Below are 15,074 nucleotides of genomic sequence, written 5' to 3'. Positions count from 1 at the left end.
AAATGTCATCATAAAAATATATTACAACGTTTTCTAACCGCCATAAAAAACCCTTTCATGACATTTGTTTAACGTCATAAATAAGTGCAGTGGGCTATGACATTCCCTTTCGTCATTAAATTGTTTTGGCCCAAAATATAAACACCCGCTAATATTTTTTCAGTTTGGCGCCTAAGCCAATTCTCAGCCCCTAATTTGCACATTTATTATTATTTTTCTTAATTCTCGCAAAAGCAAGATAATAGCGAGAAAGGGTGTTTTAATTTCCAAATACCCGTCTAATGGATCTATCACTTTCTCTCTAATTTTCTTTCCTCCAAATTTGAGAACGTAATAGCACCACCACCACCACAAATCGATTTAGCTCTCTTCTCCGATCAGCAACCCCCAAAACTCGAAGGCTTGAGGCAGCTCCTTTGGCCTTCGCCACTAACCAGAAGCACCTCATTCTAGCAACCTTCCCGCCACACCACTACAGTCGCTCAATCACGAAGATGGAGGAGACTATGAGAGAACGAGGCAGCACCGATGGAGCATCAAGCTCTACGCCCTTCATTCTCCGACTTCTAGCCGTTATTTGGTCTTCTCACTACCAAGATCGAAGTCAGAGTTTCTTACTTATCAAAACCCCTAACCTCGCCTTCGAATTCAGCCAACACCGCCATTGTTGCCCGCCGCAGCTTCGCTTGCCGCTCTGCCGTATAAGGGAAATCACTGTTGAGGGACTACGTATTACGTAATAGTTGTTGGGTAATTTCAAGATTTCGTTTTCCATTAGTTTGGGTATTCAACTTTGTTTTGTTTGATTCTTTTTCTTAGTACCTTTAAAGAAAGTTCCTCTCGTTGTTGACAAATTACTTCCCTTACAGAAATATAGAGAGAGATTCCATTCTTTCTCCCCTCAACTCCTCTTCATCTGCTTTTTAACACCAATTGGAGCTTTGCTTTTGCTCTCTTATGGGTTCTTCTCTCTGCAGCTTCTCAGCTCAGAAACCGCAAGCAAAACAAAGAGTACGTTTTCTCTACGCTCTGTAAATTATCGGTTTTTTTTAATTATGTGTACAAGTTTTGTGGGGTTTGTGAAGTTAAAATCTTTATGTGGTAGTTGAATTCTTTGGTGAATTTGAGGTATATGGTCGATTTGTTGTGCTTGTGTTTGTGTGTGGTTTTTGTAGTGTTGGTGAATTGTGTTTGATTGGTGCTAATGGAGTCTTAGGAGGTGTTTGGAGTGGAATTGTGTTCCGTTTTATACTGTTGTAGAGTTCTCCTCTGGTTTTGGTTTGATTGGAATGAGTTTGAACCTTTGTGTTGGAAATTTTCTGGTTTTTCTTTTATTCTTATTGCAGTTGTTGCTGCCCTTGAATCGGATTGCTGTCAATTGAAATGCAAGGTGAAAAGGGAAAAGGAACTGAGGTGATACAATATTCTCTCTTTCCCTCTGTCTCTATGTTTAGAAGTTGGTCTTTGTCTTATGGTAATCTGATATATGTAGTCCTTTACCTTGACGAGAACTATTATGATTATGAAATTACCATATTATGTTGTTTAATGGAGCAGTGCTATTAGCTGTGGTGTATGATGAAAATGATAGCTAATTCTATGATTTAGTAAATACTCCATTTTGGCTCCTGCATATTCTTTTTCTTATGGGAGGGTGCTTACTGAATGTACGTGTTATGATTTTGGTTTTTATTTGAGATCTCGTTCTTTAAGAAACATATGCTTGATACATGTTTCTTCCAGAGATAGTTGTACAACAATATTTTTGTTGTCCTTACTGAAGAGTTCAATCCTTGTCATGTTGAACTCCTAAGGATTTAGTATATTTTCTATCTGCTGTGTTTTGTATGCACATCATTACATCCTTGTCATGCATTATAAGGGACTAGCTAGCATAAATGTCTTATGCATAGGCTTGTAGATATGCTTAGAGGACGTACAAGTATCAAACTTTTATTTTGTTACAGTGGTGTTTAAACATATCGGTCATCTATACAAGGACTGGATAAATCAGACTGAAACTGACTCTCTTGTCTCCTCTCCTCTACGGCATAGGGGTGCCACAGCCCACAACAACCATCTCCCTCTCGCCGTCTCTCCTCCGAGTCCTCTCCCACCCTCTGGGTGGTTCAGTAAGTCTGTAAACCCTCAGCCGTACAATTTTTTATATGGTATAGCATTACGTGCACTCATGGGGTTTGCTAAATTTGGTGATTTATACTTGCACTCAATTGTACAGGTTTTATTTACTTTCTTACATAGCTTTGTTGATGTCATCAAGACAATATTGCAAGTGCATGGATCAACATTGAGGATTTGAGGTATTGAGTCATTATTATTGTTTATTTTCTTTAATAACCTCTACTCTTATATATATGGTTGTGGAGTTTTTCAAGAAATCTTGCAATGGAGTGAGCATTGACACAGTGGAAGAAGCTGCTAACTTCATGGTGGATAAAAAATGTGCATTTTTTCATTTTTTTTCTTTTTGATGTAATAGAACTACATTATGAAATAGATGAGATAATTTTAGTGATATTGTGTCTCTGTTGTAATTGTAAATGAAAAGATAATTGATTTCTGAATTAAATTCAGGAATCAAATGTGTATTTTTTTTAAAATATGAAAAGAATGAATGACGTTTAGAAAACGTCATGAACACTTTTCAAAGGCAGTTCATAAACGTCATAGAAATATTTTCTATAACAATGACAAAACGTCATGGTAAACTCATTTCATGGCGTTTTGTAAGTGTCATTAAAAGGTTTTTATGACGTTTTTCTACAGTCATCGAAGAGTACCCCTACGATGGCACCCGTATAGATGTCGTTTGGGATGGCGTTTGAAAAACGTCATGAAATCCTTTTCATGACGTTTAGACATATAAAGATTTTATGTAGTAGTGTATGGTCACCATTATAAAGAAGAGAATGATTCTCAAATCCATAATTTCAAGTACGTAGGCTTATACTGTCACGTACTTCTTGAAATCCAGCACACATACACATCTAGTTCAACAAGTTGTGCTCTTATCACTTACTCACACTTGGAAGGTTAGGTTTCTAGCAATATTTGGGAACGAGGAGAGCTGGGGCAACTTTGTATATCTTGATGGAATTCTGGGGCTCATCACTCTTTGACAAATTTGCACTGCTCAACGAGACCGTAAGTTCAACCAAACTAATACTTGTACGTATACATATGCTTGAATACAAATGTACAAACAATATTACATGTCGAACTTGCAGAGAACAAGAAGATACACCATTCAATTGCTGCAGGGACTAAAATACTTACATGAACGAAACATTGTGCACGGAAATATTAAGGTATCTGTTCTTACACCCTTATGAATCCTGGTGGTATGAATAAACAGATATCTCTACTCTTTTGCTTAATTGTATGTGGAATTGTGGACTACACTAACATGAGCTCTTAACTTTCTACAGGGAGAAAATATCCAAGTTGATGCTTCTGGAGACATTAATCTAGTTGATTTTGGTCTATCAGCATATGTAATTGATCTTCAATTGATTTGTAGCAATAGCTTTACTACATTTCTTTATGATATACACATACATACATCATCATATCGATGCAATATTGATGTTGTAGTCGAATATTTTGGGCGCTCAGTCTTCATCTGGATTCAGACATGCTATTGAAATCTTTCAACACCCGCCTCATCTCGACCCGTACGTAAGAACAATTTTATTATCCTAGCTCATTTCAGATATGCATGATAATTAATTGAACTGTGGAAATTTTGTTAAAGAGCACGTACCAAACAGTATCTAGATGAGTTGAATAAAAATCTGATCGAGTTTTGCATATCAACTCCGATCCTTTATTTAACTGAGTTTATATTTCTTCAGACCTGCTGATATATGGTGTGTTGGGTGCACTATGATTGAGCTAACGACCGGCAAGGATCCATGGAGTAGAGAGAGCTGGTCGAATTATCTTTTGCCTAAGAAATTTTCTTTTCATGCAAAACATTTTGCATGACTGTCTACAATGGTACGTTAATGATCGACGACGATGTTATCTTTAGATTAATCGGGCCTTCAGTTTGAACTAAAATATAATCTCGCAGTTGTATCAACCATAGTTTATGAGCAAGCTGCATTGATCGTTATTTAGGGTTTAATTAATACGGTGCTTAACATTTTGATTGATTCTAGGATTCTCTGATTCTGGCTCTGTTTGTAGTAATGTAAATAAGCCCTAATTACAGTTTGCTGTCTCATGATTTATGAATAACAGGGAACAACAACAATATTCGAGGCTACCCACATTTGTCTTGCTTCAGGCGAGTCAATTTTCACTCTATATTGCGTACGTCGTGTCATTCTACGCAACACAAGTCGCATATATAGTAGTTTGCAGTTCACCAAAAAATTGAATAGGTAATAAAATAAATTGCTTCATGTTGTCTATTAATTAATTTCTGATGAATATCATGAGATATGCCGATAGCGACTGATCGCGACCTACTCAGCTACTTCCGAGGGAAAGCCTAGTTGCTGAAGTGCTATATTGTAATTCACCTTCACCAAACTACGCAACAGCTGCTGCTAGGTTGATTCAAGATCATTATAGCATTTCAAGAGACGAAGATGCTGCCGAATTTTCTAATACTACTGAAACTCCTACAATGCCGATACCCAATGAAGTTGTAAATCAACAAGGTGCGGGAGCTTCTGCGAGTTTAAGTATTCTTGGTTCCAATGTTGGATCAACTTCCAATACCAACTCGGCTCCCATTTCCTCCCATTATGGTTCCAGTGTCACCTTTGGGTCTGGACCTAGTTCCCGTCCTCTTAGCTTTTCCACTACATCCAGCGGTTCTTGTCCAGAGTCTAAACCCAATACTTCCGAATCCAAGTCTATTCCGACACTTGATCCTATTCTCGATCTAAATAGTATGTGTTTCCAAAAGGAGGTGGACGCACGTAGGCGTCGATTCGAGTTCACTAAATTCTTATGTTTTTGGATATATTTTGTAGCGTGTTTCACTGTTTTGGTTGGTTTTTCTTCTGTCTTCGCGATCGGATATCTCTTCAAGAGCTTTTTAGGTGATGAAGATCTCATAGAAAAAAAAAACTATAGTGAGCATTTGTTAAGAAACAGCGTCAGTTTGCATGTTACATATATAGTTATATATAGTCTCTATCCAGAGTTAAGCTTCACTCTGAAATTTCAGAGTGAAGTTCCAATTTTGACACACTTTTCGGTCAAATTTTTTCACCATAAGCGATTCAATATTTAGGTATGTTATTCAAGATCATCTCTACAAAATTTCAATATTTAGATTAAATCAATGAATGAATTACAACAGTTAAATGTGAACCGTTCGTGTAAATCTCAATTTTGAAAGCTCAAATCATTGTCAAATTGGATGAAAATTTATAGAGATGATCTTGAATAGCATATCTAAATATTGAATTGCTTATGGTGAAAAAATTTGACCGAAAAGTGTGCTAAATTAAAACTTCACTCTGAAATTTCAGAGTGAAACATCACTCTGGATAGAGACTATATATATATATATATATATATATATATATATATATATATATATATATATATATATATATATATAGCATTTGTGCCTTCCGGCGACATATATCGTTATTCACAACTGCAACACCATTTGAGATAAGCATGTACAAATACACCCTCTAACTCGGATAAAACATGTATTTCTAAATTCTAATCTGATACAGGAATTGACATTTTAACAAGTTAACTTGGAAATTAATGATTCGACTTACATGGCAGTTAATTTCTTCATGTTTGTGCCCCCCTGCGACAGTACATATATAAGTCGCTGGACCGATCATCATTCCACGTTGCAGTCATTTTAGGGTAAGCATATACAATAATACAAATATTATAGTTCACCCTCTAACTCGGACGAAAATGTGTAGGAGGTTAGTGCTTCATACGCCCATCTCCTTCCGCATGCATAAATATCATGCTATAGCTGGTTTACTAAGGACTGGCTATACTAGTATCCTCGACAACTGTTTACTTGGCCTCCTCGACAAAGGCTCACCTTAGCACCTAGATCATTAGTCACAGTGCCATTTAAACAAATGAGTCGATCCTTATTATGCGTCCTATACGTTTTAAACTTTATGGCTCTACCACTGATAAACTGAAGAAAATTGAAAACTTTCATCGGCAGGCTAATTATTTGTACAGCTTTAGGGTGACTAATTAAGTTTAAGAGGCCTCTAATATTTCTTGTAATACTTACGTTTTACTCGACTTTGAGTTCCTTGTGGATACGTTTATTATGATTGTGCATGTTCGAACCATCTCGTTTTAAAAAAGCGTTATTATAAGACAGGGTCTAGGCGGGTTTGGAGGCCCACGGGAGCTTCAGCCAGGATTATATATGGCAACTTCAAGGGAATTATATGTGATTTAGTTATAAATATGTGATATTTGATATTTATTATTAAAATAGTTTTAGGGAATTATTCTACAATTATTTAGGATATTAGTTTCCATTTGAGCTTAGTCCACTTATTCTCCAAATATTGTAACCATATATATATATATATATATATATATGTTTGAGGAGGAATGAAACGAGAATAATAACAACGTAAGGAACAAAACGTAACCCTTTTATTGATTGATAATGGTGCCTATATATGTGCATTACATAACCTGAATCTCGTAAGATTCGGAGTCCTAATCTATTACAGAGATGTGAATCTATCTCTAATAGGAAACTTAATAAGGCTAAGACACACACGAGGGTAGAATAGTAATTCTCCTTTAACACTCCCCCTTGTGTCGCATGCCTAGGTTGCATGGTGCACACATCGTTACCTCGGTAAAAACCATGTCAAGCAAAATAAAACCTCTTGGGTAAAAACAAAAGCTTGATCGAAGGGAAAAAGAGCACAACACACCGTTTACATTTGATAACATCATGTGAGGTAGACTCTCCCTGATTAGTGTCATAATCATGGAGTACGAAGAATAACGTTTACAATGTTCATTATATGCTTCTCAAATGTAGTCTTGGGCTAATGATTAATCATTAATCTAGCCACACATCCTTAGATCATACATACTATACTTAGCCAAAATTAGATCTTAGGAATCAAGATTTCATAACAACTCAAAACAAGAGTTTGCAATGAAAATCAGATTCTCGGGTAGAATGACATTCACTCACTTAAACGGACATAACTTCTTCGTCAAAATAGATATCAGTGAACCGTAAAATGTTTTGGAAAGTAGACACACGTGGCTTTCCAATGACATAAAGTTCACTACCCAATTCAACCGGAGCAGTTCACAGTGCACTGTCGAAGTTGACTGACTTGTAAATTTCCGAACAGAACTATCCTACTTTGCTAAAATGGCCATAACTCACTCAATATGATAGCTATGAACAAATGGTTGGTGTCCTTGGAAATTCGACACATAGATCTTTTCAACAGTACCAATTTCACCATATTTCATTGAGCGGACTGTCCTATAAGTCACGTTGAAGTTGACCTACGAAACTAGACAGATTCTAATTTGTCACATTCAATGTGTCTTTCACAAAGGAATGGGGGAATGGACCGATGAATGACTGATTTTGGTCCGAGACGGAACCGTACGCATCATTTACGCTACCAGTGTCGACTGCTACACCAAGCCGTACGTTGATGTTGCTGGAGCTGCTAACGGCGTTGGTGTGGATAGGATTTGTATTGGTTCACTAAGTGTAGAATTAAACTCATGTCAAAGGAGCAATGCAAGTCCAATAACAATGCATAGGCGCATAGTTAATCACATCATAATGAAAGCAATAGTGTCCCAACAACACTTACATATATGAATCTATAGCTCATTGAATCTCTTCATCATCTTTACTTAGACGGAATAGAGAATCAAGAATTAGCTTTCATATGAACACATATGGGTATGAGTTCTTGCAATCGATTATACTATGTTCTCTCGAACGTCGCAATCTGATTACATAAGCTCTCCGTGGTCTGGAGGCATTTAAAGTCCCACGAGCACTCTCATATTTGCATCAAGATCCCTTTACAGATATGAAATGACCACTATCATATGCTACAAATCAGTTTCATGGACACTATTATTGATCAAGTAGCGGAAATCAATTATGTCCATAACGAGAGAATATAACTCATCGTAGTCAATACTAGGATAATGAGACAATCTTTGCGCCATAAGTTTTGCAAATATTGCATGACTTCATCTTTCTCATTACACTTACGAACAACGACCAACATAACAAGTCTAGTTCAACTTGTATTAATTCTTTCCACTTCGGTCAAGTTGCTTTTCGTTGATGCTTTACAACTGAATAAGAGCATAAGCGAATACATCATCAATCATGGGAGATCAATCCATTAACATACGCGCGCGCTTTATATGATCAATTTCAGAGATTTCTATTCTTCTCTAACATAAACAAAAGGAGTATGTAGCGTCCCACATAAACTTAGTTGATACACATGTTTAGACAAGTCTCTTGATGATGGGCGAAATACTTGTGCCTATGCACCTTGCTTTTTTCTGGTTTTGATTCCAGAGAATAATAGTCTCCCCCCCCATCTAGGTAGGAGCCAAGACCAAAGCTATGACCCTTACTAGTCTATCTTTGCGTTTTCCGCCCTTGTTTTGTGGTGCAATACCACTGGCGCCGATAACACCACAGCGTACAATGGTGTCATCGCCGGCTTCCTTCCCACTGTCAGGGATGGTGCCAACGGTGCTAGGACAAGGTCATATGAAATTCTCTCATATTCTGAGAGTTCCAACCTTACCGGCACATCACAACATTTATGTGCGACCTCGTCACTTTCGCAATATCGGTAAAGTCATTGAGCATCGAATCTTTGACTTTCTAGAAGTCGATAATGCGTTTTAAATTTGCTCATTTTGAGTAGTACAGGATCTTAATGAGACATAGTGTCACACCACGTCAATTCTTGGCGTTAAAACCGGAATGAGAGCATTCCATATCTCCCCTAACGACAGAAAGTATGTCTTATCAAAGTGACCGTCTGCTAATATCGCAGAATAGAGATTCACGGTTGTAGATTGGAAATAGCGGATAAGTGTTGGTGATTCATAAATCATAACCAACCAGAATACTTAATCGTTTCAAGTAGTCCCATTGAGATAACTACAATAGATGCACATAAACAACTTTAACCAAAAAGGCGTTTTAGTGAAAAGAACGTTGGGACCGTATCGAGTAACCATCTGGTACGCACTAAAAGCTTGGCAAGTTGTGGGTCTGAAATGAATAAGTGTCGCTGCATGCAACATCATTACATATCCCCATGCAAAATTCGGCAGGTTAGTACCCATAACCAAGTCTGAGCTCTGCTAGATCGTGCAGTGAATGAACATGAGGAAAAATATGTTCAACGACGATCCCAGTAGACATGCAAAACAAAATCATCAAAGTCGTAGAGGTGAACTCTCCAACGGTATCCAATCAAATAGATTCGAGAGGATGGGAAGGGTGGTGAGCCCTTAGTATGATGATCATAGCTAAAACTTTAGCAAATGCAGCGTTTCTTGTGGATAACAAAGCAATGTGTGACCAACGCGTCGATGCTCTTAACCTATACCATAAACATACCGAAAAATGTCCGCATTCGATTAGATAGGGTCCACTAATGTCACCTTAAATACTTTTAAGAATAAAATGTTCTCGGTTGGAGCCTTAGCAAAGAATGATTTCTTGAAATCTAGCAAGCGAACAAGCATTGCAAAATAAGCGATGGGCATCAAAGATTGCCATGGAGGCCTTAAAAAACACGGGAGGCATCACAAGCTCCTGTGAAAGAGGGGATGCCGCCACCGATGGCCTGAATGCCATTGAGCCGCCGAGAGGGGCAAACTCGGCCTCACCATGCATGGCACGGATAGGCACGACCTCACCGTGTGGAGCACGGATGAGATGATCCTCCAATCGCTTCGTGAACATGAAAAATGGATGTTCATGTGAATTTCAAAGAACTCGAATCATCATATCTCGTTCAAAATGACCCAAAAATGATCATGTCAAAACCAAGGAGACAGAAAAACCGAACCCATGATTCAAAGAATCTTGAGTTACATAAAGTTACTGCTGCAGGCAAGCAAAGTTATGTCCGCAGGCTAACAAAGCTACTGTCTAAGCTTGAAAAAGCTACTGTTACTGTCAAAGCTTGAAAAAGCTACTGTCAATAGAATCTAACAGATTAATTCCTCTCCATTCTTAACACAAATATCAAGATGAAAATTCATCATTGACATGTAGAGCCTTTAAAAACTTAGCAAGACACGAAGATATAAAACACAATCTCCGCACAAGATCCGTAAAACAACTACCTGCGTCGTAGGACAATGTGGGTGGTTACGCAATTAGCAAGACACTTGATTTCACGGCGTGACATGCTCAAAATAAAATTAAGAGAGTCAACGACGCAGTGAACGTCTCTAGATAATACGTCATAGGATATTGTAAGAGGGGGGATTGAAACAAATGTGCAATCCCATCGAGTGTATCCCATGGCAATAGAACTACATTCTTCAACTTAAGAGTTGGAAAAACATGGTATGATCTACGTGCATGTATGATTGATGTCTCACATAAATCTCGCCCTAAGTTTGTGATGGCTTAAATATTCTTAAGCTTTTCCTATACAATAGAGAACAGTGGGCTTCAGTTCTCCTGAAATCAGTTGAATATATATGTACGTATATTTGATTTCCTTGTTCTAAATATTATGACTGTTTTCAATTGGTTGAAATCATATTAAATCTTTTTCCTGGGAATAACTTTCCAATTGTCATAGATGAGTGGTTTAGTTGCACCTCTCTTATTGCTAAATATACCTCCATCAATTCTTTTTTTTAACTTCCAATTTTACCCCTTATCATCACTATCTACACCTCATATTTTTCTTTTTGTCGTAATATTGTTCTTCTCCGTCATTTCTAGAATTATTAAAAATAAATGGGAAGGTAAATTTTTTTTTAAAATTGAATTAATAATCAACAATCAGTTGGAAATAAAAATTAGATTATCTATTGCAATTGTTCACAAATCATTGAAAACCCAAAATTTTGAAACTTTCACAAGATTCTAACTACGATTAGATCAAGCTTGCAACTTTTGTATTATGTTTTCATAGATCGATATGTTTATTTTACGATCCATGTTTTTGATTAAAGACTCATTACCATAATTTTTATCCATCTCATTTGCCACTCTATTTGTGTGGATATTTTCATTAAAAGACTTATCATTTATTCCATCTTAATGTTTTTTAACATGAAAGATAAATTAAGATTTTTGAAATTATCAAAAATTTAAGAGGCCTATATAGCAATTTAAGAGGTGCAAATAGAATATCGTCCATCATAGATTCATGAAAAAATGCTATAAACACCCAAAAACAATACAAAAAATAATATACTAAATGACGTGGCACATGCCACAACATCATCTTAAAACCTAATATTTTTTTCAGCTTGTATTTTTATTAAATTTTGGTCTTGTCCTAAAACCAAAAAAAGTCAACAAAAAAAAGAAAGAAAAAAGAAAACTAAGAGGTTGATCATCTCTAGACTTCCATTGATTCCCAAAACCAAGATCATGGATATCATGCCTCAATAATCCACAATCTCAACTGAGAGGTTGATCATTAAATCAAATTTTTTATAAATAATCTACACTCTCAACTAAGAGGTTGATCATTGACCATATTTTAAAAACCTATAAGGCTATAATGATCATTCTTGATGATCAGGATAAAATAATCATCTTTGATGAGCTTCAGATTTCCGTGATAGATATTTCATGGACATGCTGTACATGGTTTGATAGTTTGAATGATTCAAAATAAAACCTTGACGATCTGATTACCGTTAAGGTCTTTTACTCAGATTAGGAATTTAATTTATTATTGTTAATATTACTTAATTAGTCTATTCAAAAGAGAGAGAAAACATATGCTGGAATCTATTAATTGAGAGTGATGAGGGATGGTAGATGAACGCATAGGATGTCATGTCATTTGGTATTAGATTTTTGTAAAGGGATTGTTTTGGTGGGCGTAGCACTTTTCTAGATTCATTAGTCCTAGAGCATATTTAGTAAGGTTAACTATATTTTAGTTAAATTTCAACTAAAATATTTTGAAAGTCATTTTAGCCTTTCAATTTAAAAAATGTGTCAACATCAATTCTCTTTATTTTAGTTTTATTTGAACTTAAAGTATTAATCACATGACTAAAAAATATTTTAAACTTCTTATAAAAAAATCACATTTAATACATGTAATTATAAAAAAGGCAAGCAAGGTTCGAAAATTATAAAAACGTTATCTTTTAAATATCATGAAATTTACAAATTGCCACTGGCATATTAATTTCTCTAAAACAATATCTAAGTTGCGTTGATTTTTTCCACCAAAAAAAAAAGGATGCGTCGTAAATGTCGGAAGCATGGTCAGAGGCACAAGGATGGCATCAGAGGGGACATGCCAAGGTCGGAGGCGTGAGGATGGCGTCGGGGGTGCAAGAACACAGGGACGCGGGGACTTGGCGTCAGATGTTGAAGGAGGGGCCGGTTTTCAGTTTGGTTGGAAACACGGGGATGAAGAGGAGAGGTGGTGGTTGCGGATTTGAAAAGAATCATGATCCAGATTGAAGAAGATGGAGGCTGGTGGTGAAAAGATTCTCAGATCTGGAGAAGATGATTAAAGGGTGCCCAAAGCAGTTTTATGGGTGCCCTATAGGAAGTTCTTGTGTTTTTTTGGAGAATTGGGACTAATCAACGTTGTACCTCTTGTGTTTCCAATTTGGTACGATGTCTCTGATATATCAGTCATATTACATGTTACACTACCCATCACATTATCAATCACACTAACTTTGTGCTGTGACAGGTAGTGTGATGGGAAGTGTGACAGGTAGTGTGATAGGTAGTGTGAAAAGTAATGTAATAGGTAATGTGGTTGAGGGTGTGACATCACATTAATTTCAATATTTGGATCGTATGAATTGATTTGAGAAGTTCAAAATTACATTAGACAAATGTTTATTATTTCTAGTCATTCTTCTTCTTGTCACAACAGTCACATAAAACAATGTGACAGCGGTGTGACAAGTAGTGTGACAGTGTAGTGTGACAGCAGGTGTGACAGGGGGTGTGACAGTTAGTGTGAAAAGTAGTGTAACATGGGGTGTGACAGTTAGTGTGACATGAGGTGTCATAGGTAATGATATGTAGTGTGACAACAGGTGTGACATGTTGAGAGAAATGTCTAAATAAGCAAAATTATGTTAAAATTTAAAGGATCTTGGTATGAGTATGCTCAGAATGAAGATAATAACAAGAGTTAGAAAGCCTCGAGCTCCGGTTTCACCGGAATTGCATGGAGCACCACCATGGACGTCAACAGCCCCTTGCAAGGAATGCTGACAGTCCCACTTCCAGATTTCCCCTTGAAACTGAGATGGAATTGTGTAGCCAAGATTAGAGAATGATTATGTCGAAAATTCAGCATAACCTCCTTTAAAATTGGACTACCTCAAAACCTGTGTAGGAAATAACACACTTCTAATAATAATCCCAACATTTCTCTGAACTGCAAGACCTTTTGTCCTTCACCTCAACTACTCTCTAACAACCACCAATGATCACAATATCTCATTTAACTCCACAAATAATATCTAATACAACATTAATTTATATATAACTCATATAAGCAACCTGCAAGCGCACTTGATGATTGAGTGGATATGCCCTTGACGTGAGTATTGCACCGACCTTAACAACGCTAGCCTGGGCAAAATAGAAAACTAAATAGCCCCGAGAAAACATGGAAAATGTGAGATAAACTCAGGAAGAGGACAAAAATAATTCAATTGTAAAAATTGTTCCGAAATAAAACTTAATTTCTTAAAATCATTTCTCTTTCGCAAATTATCTTGCATGCAATTCTTAAAACCTTTCTGGCAAAAATGGATCATTGATTTATAAAACACTTGAATTACTTCAAGTCTTTAAGAACTATATTATATAATAAACTCATAGTAGAAATATGATAATGAAGTCTCATAAAGAAGATGAGGCTGAAAATATGTGTTACTTCTTGAAAACTAGATCTCTGAATAATCTGATAAACTGAAGGCTCTACCAAACTTATGCCCAAAATTAAACTGGTCATGTACCTAAATTGACTAAGTCAAAATTAGCAGAGTGTGGCACACTACTGGTCGCACACGTATGTTGAGTTCGTACTCAACATAGGCAGAGCGAGAGTGAAGGATAACTGGTCGTACACCTGTGCGCATCAGGCAGAGTTGTGGTAACTGGTCATGCCCTTGTGCGCCCACCGATACACAAGCAGAGCGAGGTGGTATACGTGTCGTAAATGAGGAATCTAGATCACTGTATTGCTATATTGTTGGAGTTGGGTACTCGTAAGGTAATTAGAATAGATCTCTTTTCTTTCCTCTGAATATATATGTTGCATATTCCTCATTGATTCCAATGGAATAGCCGAGTTGATAGGGCTTGCCTATGTCTCGGTGATTCCAATGAAATACCGAGTTGCTAGGGTTTGGTGGAGAAGAAGTAAATAACCAACATAATATTAAAAACAAATCTCTTTTATCTCCTTTAATTATAACTATCTTTTATTCCGTACCGTAAAACTCTTATAGCATTTATATCTATAAATTTTCCTTATAAATATAATTATTGTACTTATTAGAAAGCTCAATAAAACTTAAAGGCATGATTGATCGAATAATAAGGAACTCATTAAAGCATTGGGAACCTAATTTGCTTATGAGATATACGTAACTTTACTTTAAGCATAATAAATCCTTATGAAAATAAAATGATTTAATCAAGAAATATAGAGCCAATAAGTAATTACATACACTTCTTTTAAAAACAAAAGTCCAACTCACTGTTTAAGGCCTAAGCCTGACAATGCCCAACATATCCTTTGTGTATCAGAGAATGGAAAGCTACCCATACTAGCTTGATTGACTCTCAAACACTTGTCTCG

The 15,074-nt window shown here is 36.5% G+C and overlaps 1 long non-coding RNA gene across 3 annotated transcripts; it reads left to right on the top strand.

Annotated features, from left to right (window-relative positions):
* Window positions 1-290: 290 nt before the first annotated feature.
* On the top strand, window positions 291-2,826 carry LOC126803090 (uncharacterized). Of its 3 annotated transcripts, XR_007673058.1 has the most exons (5): window positions 291-750; window positions 870-1,011; window positions 1,347-1,413; window positions 1,968-2,132; window positions 2,240-2,826. It is a non-coding gene; the product is annotated as an uncharacterized LOC126803090 (long non-coding RNA). The 3 variants fall into 3 exon arrangements; XR_007673057.1 differs by having other exon boundaries at window positions 291-1,011; window positions 2,056-2,132; XR_007673056.1 differs by having other exon boundaries at window positions 291-1,011.
* Window positions 2,827-15,074: the final 12,248 nt, after the last annotated feature.

The sequence above is a fragment of the Argentina anserina genome, chromosome 7 (genome assembly GCF_933775445.1).
Source record: "Argentina anserina chromosome 7, drPotAnse1.1, whole genome shotgun sequence".
NCBI lineage: Eukaryota > Viridiplantae > Streptophyta > Magnoliopsida > Rosales > Rosaceae > Argentina > Argentina anserina.
Note: the sequence above shows the minus strand (reverse complement) of the source record. Positions and strands in the feature narration are given on the sequence as shown.